This window comes from Amia ocellicauda, chromosome 2, assembly GCF_036373705.1.
Source record: "Amia ocellicauda isolate fAmiCal2 chromosome 2, fAmiCal2.hap1, whole genome shotgun sequence".
NCBI lineage: Eukaryota > Metazoa > Chordata > Actinopteri > Amiiformes > Amiidae > Amia > Amia ocellicauda.
The window spans coordinates 28337223-28361816 of NC_089851.1; the positions used below are offsets into that span (position 1 = coordinate 28337223).

Below are 24594 nucleotides of genomic sequence, written 5' to 3' on the forward strand. Positions count from 1 at the left end.
TAAATATAATCTATTAACATGTCTATTTTTGAAAGCATTCTTACTTTACAGCATTTTTTCACACCTCCTTAAAACTTTTGCACAGTACTGTGTATATATATATATATATATATATATACCGATCAGCCATAACATTATGACCACCTGCCTAATATTATGTAGGTCCCCCTTTTGCCGCCAAAACAGCCTTGACCCGTCGAGGCATGGACTCCACTAGACCTCTGAAGGTGTGCTGTGGTATCTGGCACCAAGACGTTAGCAGCAGATCCTTTAAGTCCTGTAAGTTGCGAGGTGGGGCCTCCATGGATCGGACTTGTTTGTCCAGCACATCCCACAGATGCTCGATTGGATTGAGATCTGGGGAATTTGGAGGCCAAGTCAACACCTTGAACTCGTGATTCATCAGACCAGGCCACCTTCTTCCATTGCTCCGTGGTCCAGTTCTGATGCTCACGTGCCCATTGTAGGCGCTTTCGGCAGTGGACAGGGGTCAGCATGGGCACCCTGACTGGTCTGCGGCTACGCAGCCCCATACGCAACAAACTGCAATGCACTGTGTGTTCTGACACCTTTCTATCAGAACCAGCATTAACTTTTTCAGCAATTTGAGCTACAGTAGCTCGTCTATTGGATCAGACCACATGGGCCAGCCTTCGCTCCCCACGTGCATCAATGAGCCTTAACCGCCCATGACCCTGTCGCCGGTTCACCACTTTTCCTTCCTTGGATCACTTTTGATAGGTACTGACCACTGCAGACCGGGAACACCTCACAAGAGCTGCAGTTTTGGAGATGCTCTGACCCAGTCGTCTAACCATCACAATTTGGCCCTTGTCAAAGTCGCTCAGATCCATATGCTTCCCATTTTTCCTGCTTCTAACATGTGCTTTTTTGTTTTTTATTTTTAATAATTTGCAAAGATTTCAAACAAACTTCTTTCACGTTGTCATTATGGGGTATTGTTTGTAGAATTTTGAGGAAAATAATGAATTTAATCCATTTTAGAATAAGGCTGTAACATAACAAAATGTGGAAAAAGTGAAGCGCTGTGAATACTTTCCGGATTCACTGTATATATATATATATATATATACACAGATACACACATTCTGAAATTACTTATTTCATATCACTCTCCATTCATAAAGTTTTTAAACTTTCTCTGATGAAAACAAGGGAATATATTATGTGCCGGTTACACTTTAAATTAAGTGTCCCTAATTACTCTTTATTTACACTGTAATTACTTGTTACGGTATAAATACAGTGTACATAGGCATAATTACCATTTGTTTACCAAATGTGAATATAGAACATATACTAAGGTAATGAACTGTATACTAATGAACATACCATACATAACAAAAAAGCTTAAAGAGAAATAAAAGGAATGCCCAGAAACAATGCAAGGCAGAAATGGCATTTGAAATGAATCACTGAAGCACTCCCTTTGTGAGGACCAGTCTAAATAGGTAATAGAGGAATACATGCATAATTTATAGATTTATAGAAGCTAATCCTAATAAATCTTTCTCCTTTCTAAAGGACTGCATTTTCCATAAGGTTTGTTTAAAGGCCAAGAGTCATCACTCTCATGACGGGCATTCATTACACATGTCAAGAGATAATGAACAGATGAGATACATAATATGTTTATTTGTGCTCAATATTCTGAAAAATTAGCAAGATCATCGAAGGTCTGTATAAAGAATAGATAGTGTAATCTAACTTTGTTTTTGGTATTAAACTGATTTTGATTGTGAAGAACCTCCATCACATATCTACGGAAGAGCATTAGGGCCACTTAAGAGAGAGAAAAAAAATATATATTTTGAGAATAAAAGTCAAAAGTTTTGAGATTTAAAGTCGAAATAAACTTTTGAGAAAAAAAGTCAAAAGCTTTGAGATTTAAAGTCAAAAGTTCAGGTTCAAACAGAACAGCGTCGATTTGGTGTTATAAAGGGACTGGGTAAAACCCAAAATGGGTTCTAGATGAGGAGAAGGTTATCGTGAAGTTAAAAAGACTGTGTAGAGCTGTACTGAACTGAAATGTAGGTATAAAAGGGAATTATTGATGTCTAAATTACTGAAAAGTATGCCTCAGAATGCTAATAAGCCATATTAATCGATCAAATTGACAAATACTTTAAACTATTTTGGTTGTATGTTTCCAGTTCCAAAAATAACTCCCCAGCAAAAAACTACTCTACCTTAAAAATGACTATGATGATTTTAGGGAGTTGTCTTTTCAATATTAGAAAGCAACCCTTGGAAAGCTAACAACCCAATCTAAGACACAAACTTGTGACATTGGGGACACTTATTTGGTTCTCTCTTCCCAGTCGGACAAATGGTTCACCAGCATGAAACTGTTGTAGCACTATTGTACCTTAATGCCACTATTACTTTTACAAATTCTGTTCAGTCTAACAAATTGTAGAAAATGTGTATACATTATTATTATTATTATTATTAGTAGTAGTAGTAGTAGTATTAAAGTTCATTATTAATATTATTTACATTATGTAATACAATATTTTCAAGTTAAACACAAGTTTCTGAAAGCCCAGAATAAGTATTTTTCTGTTTTAGACATCTTTGTAAATCTTTCCACTGTTCCAGCGTTTTGGGTTTTACCGAGTCACCATATCGATGCTGTTGGTATTTGAACCTGAACTTTCAACTTTTTTTCTCAAAAGTTTATTTTGCCTTTAAATCTCAAAACTTTTCACCTTTTTTCTCAAAAGTTTATTTCGACTTTATATCTCAAAACCTATGACTTTTTTTCTCAAAAGTTTAGACTTTCTTTATATGTATATTTTTTCTCTCTCGTAAGTGTCCCTAATGCTCTTCTGTACATATCAAATCAATTGTTCATACAATAATCAAAGTCAAATCCATCTCTTTATCAGTTTTAATGGCCAAAAATATTATGTGCTTTCATAAAAACATATTGTAATCAATAAAATGTATTCTCATCACATTATCAAACTCCAGAGGTGTTAAAAATTAACAGTAAACATTGCAAGGTCATCTGGAAATCTTGCTAAAATACTACAAGAGGTATACATAATATGTAAACCATTAGATATGCAAACATTTAAAATATGTTAAAAGTACATTTGATTTTTTTTTTTTTTAAGGAAATGTGGCCATTTGAATAACGGGAGAAGTGTCTGACCAATGCATACTACCAGTGCTCACCTTTGGCACCTCTGCAAAGAAATTGAAATATGTATGCTTGGAATAACAGGAAGAGATACATGGATTAGAGAACAAACAAAGATATGTTACATCATTGAAAGAGTGATGATGTTAAAATGGCATTGCAAGAAAAGCAAATCAGATTGAATACAGAAGCTATGGAATGGTTCCCGAGAGATGGAAAATGACCAAGAAGATAACCACATAGAGGAGGAGATGATGAGATCAGAAGCTTTGGTGGAATGACCTGGGAAATTGAAGAACAAGTAGAAACATCAAGATATCTTGAAATACTTGAAGATTATACATTTAGAGATATCTTCAAATATTTAAAGATATCTTGAGATGCATTTTGAAATCTCTAAATGATCATTTGGCTTGCCATAGGAACAATAATTGTAGTAATTATTTAAAGTCTGAATATGGGGTTGTTGCCAAATACAGTCGTGTTTTTTGAGAGTTTCAGCTGTGGATTTAATTTACAGTCTTTCTGTTGCATATGTAGAGGATTCACTTTACTATTGTTCTTATATTGATTTCTCCCCGTCTTTGTGTATTTATTTAGTTTGTGTCACCTGTATGTTAAAGTGTTTATTTATATCTATCTCTGAGTCTCTGTGATCATGTCTGACTCTATAATGGGCTAAGACCTGTGTAGATTAATCTCTATTGAACTATTTTGCTGAGTTGCAAAATGGACTGTAAATAAGATACTGAAGAATGTTAAGTGGTTTGAACATAATTTCACATGCTCCTCTGTGGGAAACTGGAATCTCAGATGCTATTATAATTTACTTAAAATGTTGGTCACCGCAGGAGTCTCATGAGATGGAAAATGTATTTTTCATCATGATTTCACAATCATTGCTCAAAAAGATAGCTGATAGCAATCATGGACAGCCAACCCTTTCGTTTCATGGTATTCATTCTACTTTTTAATCATTGTGTGAACCAGTCTTGTCCCTTGGCACCAGTTTTGTCAATTAAAAAATGTCAATTAGCTCTCTGCCATCTCAACTGACAGCTGATAGTGCCCCTATGGTTTATAGGAAAAATGTGTTGCTCTTAGTGGAACTTGCAGGACCTTCTTCATTTGTTTGTCCTATTATTTAACCAAATGTGTTACCTTGTTAATCTTGCTGGTATTTTATTTGAAGTTCAGAAGCAAGCAGAAAAATCACAGTAATTCAAATTGGGTAGGTAAATTGAGGAAACACATTAAAGCACGATTAGATTACATAATGCTCAAATCAGTACAATTTAAGTGTCGTTATATGTAATATATTGTACTAATAGATGCCTATGTATCTATAACATTTTTACACATGAACCTATATGTGGCATTGCTAAATGTTACAATTCTACTTATATTAATGAACCCATAATATACTTAAAGAGTTGCACTTTCATTTACAGTACTTAAAATACGAGTATAAATAAAAACCGAATTACAAAAACATAAATTACATTTTTGATATTATATTTTGATAAATGTGTTGAAATATGTACAGTGAGGGAAAAAAGTATTTGATCCCCTGCTGATTTGGTACGTTTGCCCACTGACAAAAAAATGATCAGTCTATAATTTTAATGGTAGATGTATTTTAACAGTGAGAGACAGAATAACAACAAAAAAATCCAGAAAAAAACGCATTTCAAAAAAGTTATACATTGATTTGCATGTTAATGAGGGAAATAAGTATTTGATCCCCTATCAATCAGCAAGATTTCTGGCTCCCAGGTGTCTTTTATACAGGTAACGAGCTGAGATTAGGAGCACTCTCTTAAAGGGAGAGCTCCTAATCTCAACTCGTTACCTGTATAAAAGACACCTGTCCACAGAAGCAATCAATCAATCAGATTCCAAACTCTCCACCATGGCCAAGACCAAAGAGCTGTCCAAGGATGTCAGGGACAAGATTGTAGACCTACACAAGGCTGGAATGGGCTACAAGACCATCGCCAAGTAGCTTGGTGAGAAGGTGACAACAGTTGGTGCGATTATTCGCAAATGGAAGAAACACAAAATAACTATCAGTCTCCCTCAGTCTGGGGCTCCATGCAAGTTCTCACCTCGAGAGAACGGTGAGGAATCAGCCCAGAACTACACGGGAGGATCTTGTTAATGATCTCAAGGCAGCTGGGACCATAGTCACCAAGAAAACAATTGGTAACACACTACGCCGTGAAGGACTGAAATCCTGCAGCGCCCGCAAGGTCCCCCTGCTCAAGAAAGCACATGTACAGGCCCGTCTGAAGTTTGCCAATGAACATCTGAATGATTCAGAGGAGAACCAGGTGAAAGTGTTGTGGTCAGATGAGACCAAAATCGAGCTCTTTGGCATCAACTCAACTCGCCGTGTTTGGAGGAGGAGGAATGACCCCAAGAACACCATCCCCACCATCAAACATGGGGGTGTTTTTCTGCTAAGGGGACAGGACAACTGCACCGCATCAAAGGGACGATGGACGGGGCCATGTACCGTCAAATCTTGGGTGAGAACCTCCTTCCCTCAGCCAGGGCATTGAAAATGGTTCGTGGATGGGTATTCCAGCATGACAATGACCCAAAACACACAGCCAAGGCAACAAAGGAGTGGCTCAAGAAGAAGCACATTAAGGTCCTGGAGTGGCCTAGCCAGTCTCCAGACCTTAATCCCATAGAAAATCTGTGGAGGGAGCTGAAGGTTCGAGTTGCCAAACGTCAGCCTCAAAACCTTAATGACTTGGAGAGGATCTGCAAAGAGAAGTGGGACAAAATCCCTCCTGAGATGTGTGCAAACCTGGTGGCCAACTACAAGAAACGTCTGACCTCTGTGATTGCCAACAAGGGTTTTGCCACCAAGTACTAAGTCGAAGGGGTCAAATACTTATTTCCCTCATTAACATGCAAATCAATTTATAACTTTTTTGAAAGGCGTTTTTCTGGATTTTTTTGTTGTTATTCTGTCTCTCACTGTTAAAATACACCTACCATTAAAATTATAGACTGATAATTTCTTTGTCAGTGGGTAAACGTTCAAAATCAGTAGGGGATCAAATACTTTTTTCCCTCACTGTACTTTCAACAATACATATGAACAAAGAAAATGTATATGTTTTGAAAAAATGCAGATGGTAAACTAGAAGATCAGTAGAATGATTTTGCTTTTGCTGAGTGGTGATTACTTCGAAGTTTTTCTAAACTACATAATACTTCCTTTGTGCTCTATCGCTCAAAACTGTCTGCAAAGGCTTTTGGTTTCCAAGCCCTCTTCAAAGGAAAATGTAATGAAAAATCTTGTGTGGGTTTGTTTACACTAGAATAAACACATTTAGGAACTCATATTTGCATAATTAATAGAGTTTACCCAGCAAGGACTTTTACATTGCTATGGACTACATTCTTTGGTGAAAAATAATTTAAACTTTGACCTTTGATTAATTTAATTACCATGGATATAAACTGATAACCGTTTGAGCAACAATCAGTTGTGTTCTTTGCATACATGGCTGAAATTAAGTTTTATTCCAAATGGCACAGCCTTACACAATAATAATAATAATAATAACAATAACAATACAAATCTCTGATATAAATCTTTTGTCATTGTCAGAAAACCAAAAAACAATTGAACTCCTAGATATGGTTTATAGTTTGTTTGTGTGAAACAGAACAGATACAATTATTGTCCAACATTCATTATTCCTTAATTATAGAGCACAACGGTACAAAGTGAAGAAAAACAGTTGTGTTCTAAATTTTTAAAGACATGTTTTGCAGCATTGCTAATGGTAATAAAAAGTATGGGATTCAAGGAATGTAGAACTTTAGAACAAAATAAAAGCATATATCAATAATTGGATAGATCAAATCGACATCAAATGACCCACCGTTGAATTGGACATTATGAAGCTGTACCGTATCGTGTTAGTATTTATAAATAGTAGAATGTGATTTCTAACAATACATTAAACCACAATACAGATGTGCACTTTGCGATTCCTGGGTAGGTCAAAGTCTTGATTTGGTCTGACGCAAGATGTACTTAGCAAAAAGCAATGTTATATCAAAATATGTTTCAATATAGGGTTAGATCATATCAAAACTTTAACTGATCCACAAATTATAAATTACAAACATACAGGTTTGTACTTTGCGATTCACAATTAGTTCAACGTTTTGATTTGAACTAGACCATAGTGTGACAAAAGTGATTTTCATAGCATAAGAATACTTAATACTTCTTGTGGTTATTATTATTATTATTATTATTATTAGTAGTAGTAGTAGTAGTAGTAGTAGTAGTAGTAGTAGTAATGGGTAAATTGCAACAAACTTCCATAGTTAGTACGGAGCTCTCTTGCATACTAGCTAGGACGGTACTATCTTGGGATCATCCCCAGCTGCGTACTGAAGTTAGTAGCCATTACATTGAAAAAAGAGGCCGAGCAAAGTTGGAGACTAGCTGATCCCCAGATTAGATCGGTACTAAGGATTAAGTTTGTTGTTATGCTACTAAGCAGGAAGTGAAGTCAGTGAAGAGGGTAGGGCCTCGCCTCTACTAGCAAATCTGATAATTTTTGGTTATTAATAGTTTAGTTTTAGTATTTTTCACATTTTATTCCACTTAGTATGGTACTCCCCATAATTAGTCCATACAAGCAGGAGTAGGACTAAGTTAGTCCTGTACTTAGTCTCCTCTAGAGGGCAGGTTGGAAGGTGAATTTTAATTGTCACTTTGGTTTTTTCATTGTGAGCAGTAAAAAACGCTGTTTGAATGACAGCTGTGAGACTTAATATTGAAACAGAATGCGACAGTACATTTAAAAATGAAGGACTGCACACCCGACCTTTCAATTCCTCCATCTCCCCTTTGGTCTTCTTTTGTAAAGCTAGACAAAAGCCCCGTCTCTAACAACATGTTTCAAGGTTTGGTATTTGAGCTTGTAAGATCATTAGCTAAGGCCATAATGATCAATAGTTTTTTTAAATGAGTAAATTATGCTGTTGTGTTTTGAGCCCAAAATAATGTTCTAGCTGTGAGACTAATAGTGTCAAATCTACGTACATTGTCAACGGAGTGTTTGTATTTCTAGTATCTAATAATTTATATATTCTCTTTTATATGAACCTTCGTTTACTTGCCTCCAAAACGATCACTCACATCATTATATTTCAGCATTGTAGGTGCATATTTGTTTCCCCCCAACCTTACTGCTCCTAGTGCTGCCATCTACTGAGAAACGGTTGCTTTACTGTGGAAGGTAGATAATGTTGGAAAATATTTTTGCAGTCCATGGTATGAGCTTATTAAAAGAATAGATGACGTGAATATTTATTTTCTTGATTATTTTTATTTTATGATCTGTTTATAAACAAGAATAAGGTGACCATAATCTCAATATGTACCAGTTGGTATGTGTTTATTTAATTCAACATTTCTATTTTATTTGACCTTTAAGCCAAACCATATCTTCCGAACCCTTCCAGTCTAAGCAGCAATAGCTGTACAGTTAAATCTAACATTTCAAGAAATATGCAGTACATGTCTTCGGGCTGTACCTGCTAGATAATTGACAGTCTGACAGTTAAGGCTCCTGTGCTGAAGGCAAGAACACTTAGCAAAATACAAAGTCAATGAACTGGCTGGTGATTCCAACAGCGGACAGTTTTTCATTAAAATGCAGTAACAACGAACATTTCAAGATGAAACCTTCAGAGTACAGCAGCAAGCATTAAGCTATCGTGGTGCTGATCTTCTATTGAACTAACCCACTTAAGACACACTTTGTAACTGCAGAGTTTCTAAAGAAATGTGCAGCTGACCATACTTTTCTTTTTTGCTTGATATTGTAACCTTTCCTAGTTCTTGAATTACAAAAACAGTAACCATTTCTTAGAGGCCAAAATGTATGAAAGATGCCATTTTCCCACAAAAACTCCTTTTGAGTTTTCTGAATCTTTTGAGTGTAAATTTATGCATGCTTTCTAAAGATGTGCATTTATTTAGATGGATTATGTATTATAGTCTTGACTGTTAGCATTATTCTCCTATTTACGTGGTTAATTTGTACAGTTTTATTTATTTGTTTTATTATGCTTTTTTAAATGTTACAATATTCCTTTTTATAGTTTAATGACAATGATTCAACAGCCACACACAGTGCTAGCCAGTACCAGTTTCAGTTTTTGAACCAGAGTGATTTGTTTTTGTAGCCTTTGTTCACCACCAAACATTTGCGTGAGTAAAATACATCTAATGGTTTAGTATGGTAAAATGCATGCATACATGGTTATCTACATAACTTACATTAAAACTTTAAACCAGTACCCAATATATGTTTTCAATATAGCATATAGTTAATTATCCTTGTCCTGTTTGCTTTAAATCATCCTGTTTCTGCTTTTTAAATGTGTAATTATATAATTATATTTAATGCTTTAATGTGTACTAACTTCTAACGAACAGGTGATTTGTTACAAGCCTTTTCAACTACATCAGAATACTGTGCATTGAATATCACATTGGTTAAATGACTCATATGTTATTTCTAGTATTTAAAACAAATTTGTTTTCTATAAAACTGAAAGTGTGACATGTATTGCCTGATTAATTGTGTAATACATATTGATTTTAAACCATAATTCTGTTTCCAGTGTGGTATTTAGGGGAGGGGGGGTTGATAAGCTGCACATTCACTTACAAATGTGTTGCAAACTAATGTAGCACCTTCTTGAGCTATGTAACTCATAGTGCCAGTGGCATTATGGGTTAAGTGGCATAAAACAGAACCTAATCAGTTTCCCCGTGGAAATAACATTAGTGAACCACTGGCCGAATGAACTGAGACAATGAGTTTAAAATGCATTAATTTAGAGCTAACTGCACTGAAAAGTGAGAAAATAATTTGGTAGTTTCTAATGGCACTTAAACATTTAAGGCTCAATTTAATCAGCATGTGTGATCATGGAAACTATGTTGGATTTCCAATTTAATAATTTCCTATTAGAAGAAATAGAAGACAATACATTCAATGTTTAAGTTTTTTTCTGAGTCACAAGTACATTATCAACTCAAATGCCCTTTTCATTTGCAGCTGTGAGTATAAATGTAAAACTAACATGCAAAACACCAACAGAGAAGCAACACATTGAATGGCTAACACAACTAAAGGAGAAAATGTGTTTGACCATCAGATCCAGGATGCAGGATGGTTTTCAGATCCCCAATCAATCAGATTATTGGATTATTATGTGGAACAAGAAGTATGCTAGAAACAGATTTACTGATTTACAGATTTACTGTGTGATTTTTTTTACATCAGTCAAAAGCTCACAAAAATGTGTAAATATCCAGTAAGAGTGTTTTAGTTTTCCAAGTTACAATACTGTTGATGTCTCATACTATGTTATCTTATGGTTAATAAATTCATAAAATCAATTCACAAAAATGTAATAATTGACATTGGTCATAGTGCAGTATCACACCATATCATTCACAATAATTCAATTTTATTTAGTGTTGTCTTATACTAGTTTAGCACTACATATGGACAGAAAAACACTTCACTGTGGTTTCATGTAATGTACTATTGTTTTCTATGAAAGGATGCAGGGGATATTTGGAAGAGTAATAATAAATGGATAAAGAAAGCAATGCATTTAAGCACTCTCAGTGAGTCACCTTTTTCATATCATTTTAAGGTATAGTGAGATTGACTGAACAATGGTTTAATTATATGTTACTCATCATTTTCCTTTTCTCTCTGTTCTGTCTTATGTTTTCAGAAAATTGAAACAGATGTGTTCTTCAATTACTGGGTTACTAAGCACTCCCATCGTGTTACAAACATACAGCACAAAGAGGACATCCTTAAGCCCAATAATTGTATCTTGTGTGGTATGATTTGAACACTTAATGGCACAGATGTATAATAAATGGACAGAATAAAGTATGATTATCACATTTATATAATAGTGTAAAAAGCTAGAGTGTATGGTCTTTTAAGACTGTTGTTCTACAAAAAGGTCAGAAAGATGAAAAATGAAAGGTTTTCCCATATATTTCACACATATTCCACTACACAGCAGCTCCCTCTCTATATATAAAGAAACAACAGGTTTGGGCTAAAAACTATTTACATTTATAATCAAAAAAGGTACATTGCTTCTATAACCATTCCTCCCTTAGTCTTTTCATAAGATATTTGTACAACAAATAAGAAATGTGTTTGCAGTCTTACTCCACTTGCTTTATATAATTGTAAAATGTTTTCACACAACTCTTATTAGCTGAATAGCATATCCATCCTATTTCAACCACTCAATCATATTCTGTTTTTCAGGTAGAATAAGAATATTCCAATTTTATTCATCAGCCACTTTGGATTTTTCAAGGGATGCACTTATAGTTCAGTTCATTTTGGTTAAGGAAGTTGGAAATCATGTGATTCTATATTTATGGAAACTTATATGACAAATGAGTGAATATTAGTTCACCCAAACTTACTTTTTAATTGTTTTTCTTCATTAAACCAAAGGATTTTTATGCCTGTTTTGACACAAATTTTGTAAATTAAAAAGGTAGTTGTCTATTTAGATTATATTTTAGTCTAAGTCAATTAATTTTGATAGTTCTTTTTTGTTGTTGTTGCTTAGTTTAGTTATTGAACTGGTCCATCCAGCAGCAATACTGCAATTTGAGGTGATGTGCTTTTACGACATTTTATGGAGTTTTAACCTGAAGTTCAGGAGGATGACAACCTCAATTTCCTGCCTAACTTCTGCCTTCCCAAGTATCTTGCAACAAACACACTTTCCCATCATGCATTGCTTTGCATCTTTCCTGCATCCCAAACACCACTTTTGCAGCAATTCTTTGACTCATGTAGTAGGCGCTTTTCACGGCCTTACAGTCCGGTCATTGGTAAACCTAGTCTAAAATAAACTCTACTTACCTTCTATACATGTCTATAGGGGTTGTCTAAACTGCTAAATTCAGAAATCACATTGTAATTTAGTTAAAACAAAATTCTGCATATCAGTCTATCAATGTACTGCTGAAAGCTATTTACTGATGAATGTTGCCTTTTCTTGCCCAGTTTGTGGATAACATGTATAGTACAGCACATAATTGTATCTTGTATTGCCATCCCCACATACTGAGCCCCATTTCTTTCATCTTTCTACACATACAGCAATTTTCTTCATTTGTTCTTTGTTTGTTTATGCATGCTTTGTATTGTAATTAGTTCCTTTGAAATGTGTGGGATCAGCCCTGGTCCTGGAGTACTCTTGTGTCATCTGTTTTCTGTTCTGATTTAATTCTTAATTACTTTAGGCTTTTTAAATCCTTGTTACAACAATTTTCTTAATTAGGTCTTTTAAAAATGTTTTTGGCACTCAACCCTTAGTTACCCTGTAATATGTGCATTGGTGCCAAAATTTGTGCTCACAGTTTACTATATACTCAGCTTATGGGTCAAAACTGCAAACATACAGAAATCAAATCATTGAAATACCATACCTTTATGAAGTGAGTTCTAAAATCCAACACTTGGTATAATGTTGGGTTGAGTTTCTAACCCAATACATCTTTTTAAGAGGTACATTTAAAAAACATATATAAGCAAACAGTTTGATGAATTGATTCAATAAGTGAAAGTAATTAAGAGTTAATTAATAACTGTCTGAAGTAGTACACTTGACTACTAATACTCTTGAGAAACTAATATGTCTATCCTTGACATTCTGCAGCCACTGTAACTTTCATTAATATTTGGCCAACATAGAAGAGGTAACATTTGTTTGACAGTCTTTTATTCCAGTAGAATGCTAGCAATAAGATGAGATATGAAGAGGCAAGGAATTAATCCAACTGAAGCTGTATTGGAGACAGCAGAATAATAAACCACAAGGACAGGAATCAGAATCCTTCTTATTTAGCAAAACACAGTCTACTGGACAGCTTGTAAAAGCAGACTTACATAGCTGCAATAAACACCTCTCCTTCCGATGAGCTGGAAAAAATATTGAAAAAGACATACAGGTTTCCCAAATGACTCCAGCACATCAAACAGGGACAGATGGATTGGGGTGATTGGAATTACAGTTTCTCTCAATAGAGAGAGATGTGACCTTGGTGTAACGTTAGCTTCTGACTGAGGAAAGCTGCACCTACAGAAGGGTCCCATCTAATTAGTATCTAGCTTGAGACAGTGGTCTTTATTGCACTGTATACTGTCTTGGTCTAACTCCCCAAGGTCATAATACAGCTTTCTGCTGAGGCCCACAGCCCAGAGATCAGTCTCTGGGGGAATTGATGTACATGGTGTGATTAGTCCACTGCACATCAGAAGGTTAGCTTAACAAAAGCTTAGGTCGATTTCTGATAGCCCACCCAAATCTTAGTGTTCAGCCACAACCTGTGGACAGTGTTTATTTTTAATGTCTTGCCAGACTGAGAAGAAATCCTTGATCTGAATTCAGTGTCCGTGGGGAAACAAAACCAGCAAAATAACCCCCTGAGAGTGTGCCAGTGACATTAACAGCATCTTGATCTAGGAAAGTGTACTCCTTCAGGAGAAAAAAAAAATCTTAATATCAGAGAAGGAAAGGAGGCCTGACAATGCAAAGGCACAACACGGTACGACTCACATCAGTGAGATGCTGGTTGTCTACACAGAATAGACACAGTCGATGGGCTGTTAGACCGTTGAAACTGATTTCTCACATTTCAGAAATAATCTGTTCTGGTAGTTGAAGGATAACTAGTGGGAGTGAACCTTGATAGGATCACTTTTGTCTATGGTATGCTGTACTAGATCAGTCTGGTCTGTTTCTTCTTGGTCATGAAGATGCCTAGAAAGCTGTCAGCAGTGTACAGTCTGAGAATGCAGGATAATCTTTATAGAATTTACACATAGTCTAATGATACACTTATATACATATTCATTAGTGGTGATTAAGTAGTGGTTAGTATCATCACTTACATGATATTTTGTCACTCTTGTCTAATTGATGGAACATGTGTTAATGCAGGATCATCAAGTTCCTTTGTTTTATACTTCTGGCACATTTTATACTCTTTGTTAAACAACTGTTTAGCTTGTGGGAACAATTGCGTCAAGATTAATTTGATCAAAATCAGCAGGTGGCTTTTTTATTAAAATCTTATTATAAAAGAGAAAACCTTAAATGATTAACTTGTGTTTAAGTTATTTACTTATTATATTGTAGTATCTGTATGCAACACAAATCTGTAAACAACATATCTTTATATGTTTTATGAAATTGTATATTTAGTTTCCATTTAAAAGCAGAACATGAGCTAAGATGCAAATATGATGCTTCAATTAGCTGTTTTTTCAGTTGTTTCCACTACTCATGTTTTTAAGCAGCCATTGTATTAATTGATGAACAAAACAGCATGCCACAACATTAATAGTTAAGGGTGTATGCTTAACTCCTATTTTAGTATAAGATTTGTCTTATTGAATTTGGAATATCTGGAAAGAGTAATTGCTATAAATCAGGTGCACAAATTATGATTGAATATTTTAATTATCCTTTGCAAATGTCCTTACAATTTAATCATGTATTCAGTAGTCTCTCTTTTTCAATATGACTTCTAAATTACTTTGCACAGTAAGTAATATAAATATGAGAGGAAAAAATCCCTACTAAGAGATGTAGCTGTTTAATTAAATTAGTCTGAAGAATTATGTATTTTCAAAGTTTATCAAATGTGGATTCATCTTAATGAGTAGTAAAGATTGCAAGTCTTTGAACTGAGTTTAAAACAGGGGGTGCCATTTATTATATCTTAAAATCCTTTGATATCGATGGAGTTACAGACATATTGGCTCTCCCAGACTGAACTCGCGTTATTTATGTTGAATCTTTAATACCACTAGAATCTATGATGAATAAGCAATAGTACATCAATGATAAACTGAGGCTGTGTTCCATAGCAGGATGCTTGCTACCTTTTTCAAAACATCCTAACCTAATATATAGGCCTATATGTTGTGATGTTGGGCAGCATGGTGCGGTTGTGGAGAGGCAGGAGGAGAACCTGTGAGAGACAGAGAAAAATTAAGACGATACGGACTTTTAGATTTGAATTTGACTACAGCTTTAGAATATGGAGTTACTTGTTTGCTAGTGTGACTGTCTTTGCTTAGTTACTTGTTTATAGAGGTACCTGTTTATATGTTTAGCTTAGGCTTAAGAGGAGATAGGGTTTTGTCTATCTACAGTACTGTGCAAAAGTTTTAGGTAGGTGTGAAAAAATGCTGTAAAGTAAGAATGCTTTCAAATATAGACATGTTCATAGATTATATTTATCAATTAACTAAATGCAAAGTGAGTGAACAGAAGACAAATCTACATCAAATCCATATTTGGTAAGACCACCCTTTGCCTTCACAACAGCATCAATTCTTCTAGGTACACTTGCACACAGTTTCTGAAGGAACTCGGCAGGTAGGTTGGCACAAACATCTTGGAGAACTAACCACAGATCTTCTGTGGATTTAGGCAGCCTCATTTGCTTCTCTCTCTTCATGTAATCCAAGACAGACTCGATGATGTTGAGATCAGGGCTCTGTGGGGGCCATACCATCACTTCCAGGACTCCATGTTCTTCTTTATGCTGAAGATAGTTCTTAATGACTTTCACTGTATATTTGGGGTCATTGTCATGCTGCAGAATTAATTTGGGGCCAATCAGATGCCTCCCTGATGGTATTGCATGATGAATAAGTATCTGCCTGTACTTCTTAGCATTGAGGAGACCATTAATTCTGACCAAATCCCCAATTCAATTTGCAGAAATGCAGCTCCAAACTTGCAAGGAACCTCCACCCTTCTTCACTGTTGCCTGCAGACTCTCATTCATGTACCGCTCTCCAGCCCTTCAGCGAACAAACTGCCTTCTGCTACAGCCAAATATTTCAAATTTTGACTCATCAGTCCAGAGCACCTGCTGCCATTTTTCTGCACCCCAGTTCCTGTGTTTTCATGCATAGTTGAGTCGCTTGGCCTTGTTGCCATGTCGGAGGTATGGCTTTTTGGCTGCAAGTCTTCCATGAAGGCCACTTCCGACCAGACTTCTCCGGACAGTAGATGGGTGTACCAGGGTCCCACTGTTTTCTGCCAATTCTGAGCTGATGGCACTGCTGGACATCTTCTGATTGTGAAGGGAAATAAGCATGATGTGTCTTTCATCTGCTGCAGTAAGTTTCCTTGGCCGACCGCTGCGTCTACGGTCCTCAACGTTGCCCGTTTTTTTTGCTTCTTCAAAAGAGCTTGGACAGCACATCTGGAAACCCGTCTGCCTTGAAATGTCTGCCTGGGAGAGACCTTGCTGATGCAGAATAACTACCTTGTGTCTTGTTGCTGTGCTCAGTCTTGCCATGGTGTATGACTTTTGACAGTAAACTGTCTGCAGCAACCTCAGCAACCTGTTAGCTGAGTTTGGCTGTTCCTCACCCAGTTTTATTCCTCCTACACAGCTGTTTCTGTTTCAGTTCATGATTGTGTTTCAACCTACATATTGAATTGATGATCATCACCTGTTTGGTATCATTGTTTAATCAGACACCTGACTATATGCCTACAAAATCCCTGACTATGTGCAAGTGTACCTAGAAGAATTGATGCTGTTTTGAAGGCAAAGGGTGGTCACACCAAATATGGATTTGATGTAGATTTTTTTTCTGTTCACTCAATTTGCATTTAGTTAATTGATAAATATAATCTATTAACATGTCTATTTTTGAAAGCATTCTTACTTTACAGCATGTTTTCAAACCTGCCTAAAACTTTTGCACAGTACTATATGTACTTTGATCACTGGGCACTGTAAGATAATTAAAGCACAATTTGCATCACACTGGTGCCTATAGTTTCCTGAGCCCCAGATGCCATGGCCAATCCCACACGGTGTCATTATATATAATATATATATGTGTGTGTCACATAATCACACATTTCTGAAAATAGGCAGAGATTCAAATTAGTACTCACAATTCACATGCAAAGTACAGTTTCTTGGAGGGAAATAAATGTAAATGGGGCCAAGTTGTATAATGGTAGATGTAGCCAGCTGTCACTGTGTTGATTGTTTTATTTGGCAGATAAGGAATGGGAGGGGCCATGAATGGTAACAAGGAAAAAGCCATAATAACTTTAGAAAAGGTTTTTTCTTGCAAATTTCAAAAGAAAGATGTAAACTGCATATGCTATTCTGATTAAATGTGTTATATATTACGATAGAAATATACGACTGAAATATGTTTAACAGATAGGTGACCTTGCATTTTATTTTTGATCCTCATGAAGTTAACTTTTTATGAATGATCTATGTTAGACATTTCTCCAGTTATTCATCAATTCTAAGCATGTAGATTTGCAAGGCCCTAACTTATAATGGAAATCTGATGAAAAGACATTACGTCAGCCCATACATTAGTTATGTAAGATGACAGGGCTCTCAGGGGTGTCAGTTTGCTTGAAGATATACCTGCAAATTAATGTTGCATTATCCCAACATGCACCAAGGAGAATATTAACCCTGGAGCACAGCAGGCTGAAAGTCTTTGGCTATTGATACTATGGCCTAGACCAAACAGATCCACAAATCAGAAAGTATGATCCTGTATCAAATCATGTCTTGATTCATAAGTAGAAAATAATTGTTTCAGACAATGCAATGAACAGTGGTAGGTTACCATATTTGTACTATGTGTTTTGCGGGTGTGTGGAAGTTTTGATTTGATCTAGCCCCATGTGAAAGAGATGAGTTTTTACTTAGAGCACTGCAGCATCTTCTCTATTAGAGGCCATGCAGGGAAGACACCCTTCCTGTTCATATTTGAAAAGGCTTGAAAGATCTGATCAGGGGCGATTGGTGGCGTGCACTCCGTGACTTGGAGTCTAGGTTTTAGTTGTTCTCTTCCAAAAGCAACACATGGGTTTAAAGGAAAGCTAACAAAGACCTTAAACTCCAATATCCAGACAATAACACTGTCTACTACTCACTGTACAGGTGGGTCTAGATCATCAGCTTAGAATACGCTCTCCATGTTTAATGAATATACTGAAATAAATAGAAGCTCGATCCCAGATGGGAAGAAATTACTGAGCAGCTGATATAACAGTGATTTAATGCCAGATAGCACAGAGACTCGCTCTGCTTTAATTTTGTAATGGACTATATTATTTTATAATAAAGCTGAAAACTTATGTTAATGTTTGATTATTCAAAAGTAGATCTATGCAATCTGTGGTCTACAGCTTGTTTTATCATTTTATATAAACGTGATAAATTGCTGTTTGATAAGACTCCCACTAAAAGAGTTAATATTCATGTAGATTATAGTGAGAAATTATTAAGAATCACTTCAGAGGGTGTATTCTTAATTACTGATTCCTTAATTAAAGTCAATTATATATATATATATATATATATATATATATATATATATATATATATATATATATATATATATCTCCAGCTACCATGTGTATACACTGTACAGAAATCCTTGATAACAATTCCTCACATTTAAAATCCTCAGGGTCTCTGAAACCCCCAAGATATATTAACTAAGTTAAAAAGATTGATTATCACCATAGACAAGACACTGACCCAAAATTGAATCTCAAGGATTAAGCAACATACACATTATCCCATGCAAGGCTTTGCAAAAACACAGAAATGTATTTGTGTTGTTGTGTTGTAGTGACATTGTTTATATTCAGGCATTCTCCCTGAAGGCACCCCGATGGCTTCCTCACATTGCACTAACAAATGCCTCCATCCGGAACATAAATATATGCTGTCACTGAGTCCTGGGTCCTTGCCCAATGAAACAGACAACTTTGCCATAATTGTTCCAGTCTAGGCTGAAAATTCAAAATGCATTTCTCTTGAGATATCAGCTGAGGTGGAACACAAACCTCTAGAGTCAGAGGTCTATTATCCCATTGCACACTCTATTTTTAGGCCCTATAAAAAAAGGTCAATGTTAACTAAGATATATCTAATCTATTGATAAACAAGACATCAACTGATACTGTGTTATATTAAATATCACAGAGGGGTTTCACCAGTCAATACAGTATGAATGCATTTTATCCATTACTTACATGAATGTACTGTTAGAGAGTACTGTAAAAGCCCTTAAATACGTTTTTTCTGGTTTGATTTGAACCATTAATCATGTGTAGAAGTGAGTTCCGAACTCTAAAAGAGAAGTCACCTACAGCATCTCTTATTACATTATTACATCTTATTACATTTGAATTGGTCAGTTATAACGAAATATTAATATTTAAGTTTGGCTACTGACTCCACAACCCTAATCAATTAGCCATGAATCACATGTCACTGTGCTTTGTTTTTCAATGTCCTTATACATCTCATTGTTCTGTTATAGATTGGTTAAATAATGGGCAATGGTGAGGGAATAGTTATAACATGAAAAATTTATTATGTTTAATTGAACCACTGAAAGAAAAAGGAAAACAAAAACATACACACTGAAGAATAAACTGCTAGAGAAGGACACTTGGGTATGAATTTGTAACAAGAAGTTGATGTTACTACACAAAGTCCATTTTTCTTGCAACATATTTTTACAGCATATGTTAGGAACCCTGTGGTGCAGCTAAAACTTCGAAAAGGTACACATCAAGACAAATACAAAAGCTGCCACTTGGTGGAGCCCAAGACCTTTCATAGACTGTCCATAGCCTCTCTCCCCCCCTTCTCCCCCCAACATCACCAATATCAATGTTACAGATGGACTGTAATCTAAAGCATTTGTGTAATGTTCACTTAACTTTGATATAGATCAAAGATACTTAACATTTAAAGTCTGAACCTGGTAGACTCTGACTTTGAAACCGTAATATGGTTACAATTGCAGCTATAAAACATTTCTCAAAATGTGATCTCTCCAAACATTTCCTATAACAAATGCACAAATTATACTTTTTGGAAAATGATAAAATAATCATGACATAATGCATGCAATACATAACTAACTAGTAAGCTAGTTTAAAGTGTTTCTATGTCCAATGAGTTCCTTTGGGTTTATATGCAGCAATTTTCCTTCATAGGTAAGTCATCTATTTATACACAACCTGTACGCAATAAATGTATCAGGAAATGTGAAAGAGCAACATTACAAGCAATATGTGTGTAATATATTTGTGAGCAAATATAACAAAAAAGGTAACTAACATAATCAGTATTATAGCTGTTATGGGAATGTATCGGGAGATTTTTACAGGTAGTTCAAAACTCAATAATTTCAGCTTTTCAATATGGTCATTTTAAACCAAACAGTAGTTGATAAATACATACACAGATAAGTTACATTAATCTACAATATGAAGCCAATCTTTATACAAGTTGTTTGGCTTGATCAAAAAGCAATCATCAAGTTTCAGATTTTAAACATAAAGCGGAATTGTTTCTTTTTTTTGAAGTGTGCAATTCCATACTCCTCAATAAACGTAGACATTTAATTTACCTTGATGTGTTTGTGACAATACTGAGTACAGAGTAGAAAAAACTAAACAAATGTCAGTAGTTTAATCCAATTAAAAAGAAAATTATATTTGTGAGAGCATATTGTTCATCATGTGTAAGATATGACTGTTGCTGCATGCAGAGGAAAAGAGGTCATTATTAAAACTGACGCTGAAAAGCAATTATAATTCTGAATACTTTTTTGTGCTTCATTTCAGTTAAGCAAAAATTGCTTCATGCAGTTACTCTTATATACATGACCCACATAAATCATTAATTGATATAGTTGTAAAATGATCCATATAGCAGTTAGGTTCCGAAATAGTGTTTGTGCTTCAGAGGTGCAAGACACAGCCTTACAGGTTTAAGATATACCACAACACTTTATCTATCATGCAGTGGCACAATGAACATATTGTACAAGTAGAAGAATGATATGCTATACTTCAAAACATAGATCTCTGCATGTAGAATATGGCTGGCAACATATGCATCAAAGCTCGGCAACTGAAACATGAAAGATTGAAAAAGAATTTGCTTATTGTAACTCTTCTGATTTCCTTCTTTGAATGCAGATGAAATGGACTGTTGGATGTTTTCTCTTTATGTAGTATGAACTGAATATACTATCCACTGATTCATTCTTATCTATTGCGCAGGTGCTATATACAACTTTGGTTTGTATGTATTTATGAACATGCTGGACAAGCAACCAAAGGGCCATTACTGACACAATTAATTTAATTTAATGTTGTGTTTGTTTATTACCACATTACATAGAAATCTTAATTACATAAACATTGGAGTATCTGGGAGTTAAAAGAACACTGTCAATACATATAACTTGAACCAGTGTTCAGCAAATCGAAATACAAATCAGAATGATCATTGACTTTGAAAGACATAATGGGTTTCATGCTCTAGCATAAAACTGAGATATGTATGGTAAACTAATACTTGTCTTGCATGTCTATATTTTTGTAACTCAGGTAAAGAACAGCTATTTTGTTGAAATGCTTGAACCAGTAGGTACTGCGAATGAGTAGTCTACCTGTGGAAATATATAGCTGTGTCTGCAGTCTTGCTAAAGTGCTACATTGCATTTTCACCAATATGATAGATTTGCTTGAACTATCGCTAAAACGTGTCCGGTACTCTGTCATCTTAATTTTTTTTTCTTCGACTCTCTTTTAAGTCCCCATAAAATATGGATTTTATTGCAGCACTGGATACTCTGATGATTCCAAAGCTTTTTTCCTTTTTCTTTTCCCCCCTTCAACCTGTCTTTTACCTTTAACTTAAGATGAATTAAGCTACTAAAATATGTGTTCAGCTCATTTATATTCATTGCTCTCTGCATACAATAAACAGTAGTCAGACTAGGTAGTCAGATGTATTAATCAACCGCTTCAAATGATTTGAGTCTTTACGTTCCAACTTGAATTAAACATGGTTAACTTAATATACTGGAGGTGCATTAGCTTAGAAAAGCAAATGCTTATAAAGTACAGACTGGTATATACTTGGTATTATCCTACTATAATTATAAGCAAAATAATACTGCACACCATATATAAGACATGAACATATGTAAGACTGGAATCTTACCTGTAGTGATCATTTACTTCTCTTATGGATGCATGATAGTTTTTTTTTTTCCTGCTGGTGTTTAGCAGAGCTCAGCCCGTTGCCTCTCAGCTGCAGTTAGATTCCAAGACTGACTACAGTTGTGTCTAACTCCAGCTGCCTCTCTCTGCATCACTTTTAGCTCTGGAAGGCAGAAAGGCTGAAGCAGAGGGGACTCTGTTCCTGATTGGCTGCCATTCACAGTCCCTGATTAATAAAAAACCTCCCTCACGCAGAGCAGTGTTGGTGATGGAGCTACAGAACTGAGGATGAGGAGGTTAGAGGCTGCGGGAAGGTTGCATATTCCAGGATGATCGAGATTTCCATGTGAATGCTGCGGGAGCTCGCAAATAGAAGGCGGGGGAGTCTTTGTTAAGAACCTTCTGTGATAGATTGACTCTCTGATGTTTGATGTCTAAAGCAATCGCCCCAATCTAATCTGCTTTCAGTGATAATAAAACTGAGGAGACATGCCCATAACTTGTAAATCATTTTCAGAGGAGATATGCTTTCCTCTTGCAGGGACTGTGGAGCACTTGTACATCCACTGTGAATGTACACATTCACACAATCTGAACTGAAACATTCCACATCTTGCTGTGTCCTTGCTTAAAAAAAGGAAAGAAAAAAACTGCTAAGCATTAGATTTGTTCCCACTTTTCACCATGCAGAAATGTGCTAAACATTATCTTAAAAATATAATTAGTATTTTGGAAATGGGAAATACGGGTGGGTTTTTTTTTTATAGACTACCCACATTCTTAAACTGGTAACATAGTGAGACACAATATAGAGATATTTCTGCTGTAATTGATTTTCTGGGAGGCGTCAAAGGCACACCAGAGGGCATACCATTCTCCTCCCCTGCCCAAAAAACAGTGCATAGCAGAACACTGTGAAAAGCAGTGAAACACTTCAGCCTTTTCATGAAGAGGAAGGAGAAAAAAGTTGACAGGATGTTACCTATGAAACTGAAAATTAGAGACACAACACCTGAAGCAATTTTCAGAAAAATATATTACTATATTTTCCAGAATCTTGAGATGTTCTTTAAATATGTATATATATATTTTTGGATGCAACAGGTTGATACATAGACAGTCAAATAGATAGATGAAGGATTAGATTGATAATGCCAACAGGGTGTTCTTTTTGAATCCTAAATAATTAAGCTGTTGAATTTATGTTAGGTAGATACTTTTTAAAGTCTAATGACCCCAGTGGAATACAGCAGGCTATTTTGTAGATCCATGGCATAAAATTTGTTTTAATTTTACAGTTTTTTTCCTCCCCAAAGGGGACTAATTAAAGCCTTGTTGTGAAGCAAATGACTCCTCCATGACAGTATTTCAATCCAAACTCACTAATAAGATGGTTGGTTTCTAATGCTCTCTGTGCCCCCACCCCTTTATCACCTTTAGAATAACGTTTTCCCTCTGGGTGTCTGTGACCTTCATTGTTCAGCTTTAGAGACCCCATTGACTTAAAGGAAACCTCTTAAAGGGCATCTCCCTGAAATTAAAAGAGAGGGCCCCTTGGCCTACCTTTGAACACTGATTCTCAAATTCACACTTACAATTACTAATTGTTTATCCTCAATACACAGAAATAATGAACATTCTTGTTTTCTCAAAAACAGGATTGTGAATTAATTGAACTGAAAAACAAGTGTCAAACTACAGTGAAGGAAAAAAGTATTGAATCCCCTGCTGATTTGGTACGTTTGCCCACTGACAAAGAAATTATCAGTCTATAATTTTAATGGTAGGTGTATTTTAACAGTGAGAGACAGAATAACAACGCATTTAAATAAAGTTATGAATTGATTTGCATGTTAATGAGGGAAATAAGTATTTGATCCCCTATCAATCAGCAAGATTTCTGGCTCCCAGATGTCTTTTATACAGGTAACGAGCTGAGATTAGGAGCACTCTCTTAAAGGGAGTGCTCCTAATCTCAGCTCGTTACCTGTATAAAAGACACCTGTCCACAGAAGCAATCAATCAATCAGATTCCAAACTCTCCACCATGGCCAAGACCAAAGAGCTGTCCAAGGATGTCAGGGACAAGATTGTAGACCTACACAAGGCTGGAATGGGCTACAAGACCATCGCCAAGCAGCTTGGTGAGAAGGTGACAACAGTTGGTGCGATTATTCGCAAATGGAAGAAACACAAAATAACTGTCAGTTTCCCTCGGTCTGGGGCTCCATGCAAGATCTCACCTCGTGGAGTTT

At 35.6% G+C, this 24594-nt stretch overlaps 1 protein-coding gene across 1 annotated transcript in view; it reads right to left on the bottom strand.

The window, feature by feature from the left end:
* LOC136768143 (cadherin-10) overlaps positions 1-22500 on the bottom strand; it is a 66855-nt gene extending 44355 nt beyond the window's left edge. Inside the window, exon 1 of the mRNA XM_066722199.1 lies at positions 22341-22500. The gene's annotated coding sequence lies outside the window, so the exon portion shown is untranslated. The remainder of the gene's footprint in view (positions 1-22340) is intronic.
* Positions 22501-24594: the final 2094 nt, after the last annotated feature.